Here is a 4,060-nt window from a genome sequence, read left to right on the forward strand (position 1 = left end):
TTCAGATTACTTAAATACCAGATACATTTTTAGTCTTCTACATAAGTGTTTGGAAGTTATTTATGTTTGTATGAAATGAAGCTATTAATACATTTCTACAGCAGTAACTGCACACCAGGAAGGCTAAGACAAACACAAATCAAGGAATGGAGTTTTCCCAAAGCTGCAGTGTGAAAAGACTATAAACAGTTGATTCCATACACATGAATGGGTTTCTTTGCTATAGGAAATCCAAATGGAATAAGGAATGGAGATGAGTAAAAAGGTTTCAAGGGGAAGAAAGATGACACCCTGTATGCACGTAGTTTTCTGCCCTTCTGCCGCATCACATTCTTCTCCTACATTGTCTGATGTCTATAATGTGAGGTCGTCTCTCAGCAGCTGCATGATGAGGGTGCTGTCTTTGTACGAGTCTTCATTCAGTGTGTCGAGTTCTGCAATAGCCTCATCAAAAGCCGTTTTAGCCAGTGTGCAGGCCAGTTCCGGGTTATTGAGGATCTCATAGTAGAACACAGAAAAGTTAAGAGCCAGCCCCAGCCGGATGGGGTGAGTGGGTTGCAACTCTTTCTTGCTTATATCAAAAGCCTCTTGGTAAGCTCCTTGGAAATTATCTGGAAATTTGCACAGCCTTCTTGCAGCTGCAACCTGCCGAAAGGAAAAGCGAATCCATGTAGCCTTGTAGTCTGTGTGGTGGTGGTTTAATCACTAAGTTGTATCCAACTCTTGTGATTCCATGGACTGTAGCCTGACAGGCTCCTCTGTCCATGGGATTTCCCAGGCAAGAATACTGGAGTGGGTAGCCATTTCCTTCTCCAGGAGATCTTCCTGACCCAGAGATCAAACCCCCATCACTTGCATTGCAGATGGATTCCTTACTGACAGAGCCAGCAGGGAAGCCCATAATCTGGAAAAGCAGAGCTATTCTTATCTATGGAGAATGACTATTTACCAAGCATGTCTTATCACTTAATAGGTTTCAGGCACTGCAGACATCATGCCAGACAGTATAGTAGTCAGAGTGAAAAAACACACCTGAATAGCTTATGTATTCTGATAGGTACCAGGGTTGATGTGTCGCCAAGGACTTATATACATTTCCATAAATGACTTGCTTATGATAGATAGGGACTTCCCTCATAGCTCAGCTAGTAAAGAATCTGCTTGCAATGCAGGAGACCTGGGTTCAGTCCCTGGGTTGTCAAGATCCCCTGGAGAAGGGAATGGCTATCCACTTCAGTATTCTGGCCTAGAGAATTCTATGGACTATACGTGGACTATACAGTCCATGGAGTCACAAAGAGTTGGACATGACTGAGCGACTTACACTTCACTGTGATAGAAAATTGTTGACCATGTATTTGTTTTCACAGTTAGAACTGAGTGTTCAAATATAAATTATCATGGAGGAAGGAATTATATTTGCACAGGACCTCTGAGCCTACAAGATACATCTGAGAATTACAACTTATAACCTCATAGACAGAGAGGAGGGCTTGAAAGTTTGAGATACTGAGATGATGCAGCAAAGTCCAATGGAGAAGGAATGAAAGTGAGAATCCAGATCTCACATACATAGCACAGTGTTTTTCAGTAAATCATGTATCAAATGTCCTATCGATATTTTACAGGTGATAGGTACTAGGAGTCTAAAGAGATAAAAGCCATCATTGAAGAAGTAAGAAAGTCTTGAAGCAAATACTGGGCAAGAATGTCAAAGACATGCTCCGCATTTACAGTGATTGCGCTATTTTTGTTCTCAGAAATTCAGAACAGAATCCTTTCAAGATTAACAAGTACCATTCTTTATTACTTTTTAGGTAATTCAGGCCATAAGAAGTTGTTACTTGCTGAATGGATCTTCTTTCCTGATGGCTCAGATGGTAAAGCGTCTGTCTGCAATGCAGGAGACCTGGGTTCAATCCCTGGGTTGGGAAGGTCCCCTGGAGAAGGAAATGGCAGCCCACTCCAGTACTCTTGCCTGGAAAATCCCGTGGAGTGCGGAGCCTGGCAGGCTACCGTCCATGAGGTCGCAAAGAGTTGGACACGACTGAGCGACTTCACTTTCATGCTTCAAAACAATGTGACTGAATTTGTTCTCTTGGGACTCACACAGAATCAACATTTGCAGAAAGTACTCTTTATTGTCTTTCTTCTCATTTTCCTTTTTACCATGGTGGCCAGTCTGCTCATTGCCATCACCATCTCCCTCAGTCCCGCACTTTCTGCTCCAATGTACATTTTTCTCACTCATTTGGCCTTCATAGATGCCTTTTACACATCTGCCACAACCCTCAAAATGACCATCGACCTGCTGTACCAGAGGAGAACCATCTCCTGGGGTGGCTGCCTGACTCATCTCTTTCTGAAGCACTTCCTGGGAGGGTCAGAGGTCATCGTTCTCACTGCCATGGCCTGTGGCCGCTACGTGGCCATCTGCAGGCCTCTGCTTTACGTGGCCATCATGAGACAGGGACTCTGCCAGCTCCTGGCGGTGGTGGCCTGGACCGGGGGGCTCCTGCACGCCACTGTGCAGATTCTTTTCATCATGGACCTGACCTTCTGTGGTCACAATGTCATGGACCACTTCATGTGTGATTTCTTCTCACTCTTGGAAATTGCCTGCAGTTACACACACACACACTAGGAATGGTGGTGGCAGCCAACAGTGGGGCCATATGCTTGCTCATTTTTGTCCTGCTCCTCATCTCCTACACAGTCATCCTAAGCGCCCTGAGGTCCCAGGGCTCTGAAGGACGGCACAAGGCCCTCTCTACATGCGGTGCCCACTTTACAGTAGTGGTGTTCTTTTTCTTCCCTTGTATATCTAGTTACATGCGTCCTGTGACCTCTTACCCTGCGGACAAGTTGGTGATTGTGTTCTCTATCATCCTCACTCCCATGTTAAATCCTATCATTTGCACAGTGAGAAACACAGAGGTGAAAAATGCCATGTGGAGTATGTTGAAGAGGAGAGTAGCTTAGGTTGTCCTTGAGGCCCAGAAAGTAATGATTTACACACATAGGGAAGACTTTCCTTGTTGTAAATTGTGAAAGAAATTTAAGAAATTTTGTAGATCATCTCCATTAAGAATACATTCCATGCTGATTTCTCACCAGAAAAAGGTATTTCATTGACTGAAAAAAGGACTAGGAACTAACATTTGTTGGGTATTTGATAATGGCTAGTTATTTTTTAGTCTTTTTGGTAACTATTAATGCACTTTACCAAGGCTTGTATGTTCACATTTATAGATTCTGAATAAGCAAGGGAAAGCACTATAATCCCCTAGTGGATCATTGTTGTATAATTTTTCTCCAGAGTCTGCTCCTGTATATATATATATGCTCCTGTACTAAATTCTTTATATATATATATATATATTTTTGTATATATATATATATATATATATATATATATATATTTCTTGGATTAAAGTTGCTTTCCATAGGAACTGATTTAATAACTTCTTTAATTTCTGCTTAGCCTGTAGTCTGGTATAGAACTTCTCAGATAAATATGTGGGCAAGAGACAGATGGGAAGTGCAAGAATCACTACTGATTTTCTTTTTCTGAAATAAGAATTTACTAAAAACAAATAGAGAAGTACCTGCAAAAGGAGGAATGAATAATTCACAATCTACTTCATTTTTTTTGCCACATAATTTAGGCCAGAAATTTTGAAATTACTCTTAATTTGCTTTCTTATTTGTTTAAATATCCTTACACCGCATGGTTTCCTTGAATATGAAGGAAATGTTTTCTTCCATACAAAGACTGAGGAAACATTTGAAATAAGAATGGTAAGCATTTTTTTTTATCAAATTTCAACAGAAAGTCATTTAATTAGGTTCAAAGCTATGAAGGGAACTATATGTATCTATGTGTAGGTCTAATACATGTATTTACATTAAATGATCCCCTTATTATCTACATGGCATATTTACTTCAGTTGATTTGTCCATGTAAACTGGTGGTTCCATTATCATTTTCCCCATATTACAGAGAAACAAATTGAAACCATGAATATTTACTAATTTACTGAAATAAAATCACACATTT

At 40.7% G+C, this 4,060-nt stretch overlaps 2 pseudogenes; one reads left to right on the forward strand and one right to left on the reverse strand.

Annotated features, from left to right (window-relative positions):
- Window positions 1-354: 354 nt before the first annotated feature.
- Window positions 355-1,095, reverse strand: LOC148775307 (14-3-3 protein theta pseudogene; annotated as a pseudogene).
- Window positions 1,096-2,065: 970 nt separating this feature from the next.
- LOC129560401 (olfactory receptor 4C13-like) lies at window positions 2,066-2,982 on the forward strand (annotated as a pseudogene).
- Window positions 2,983-4,060: the final 1,078 nt, after the last annotated feature.

The sequence above is a fragment of the Moschus berezovskii genome, chromosome 16, assembly GCF_049115385.1.
Source record: "Moschus berezovskii isolate FMDL1 chromosome 16, NW_MosBer_1.0, whole genome shotgun sequence".
In the NCBI taxonomy this organism is placed as follows: domain Eukaryota; kingdom Metazoa; phylum Chordata; class Mammalia; order Artiodactyla; family Moschidae; genus Moschus; species Moschus berezovskii.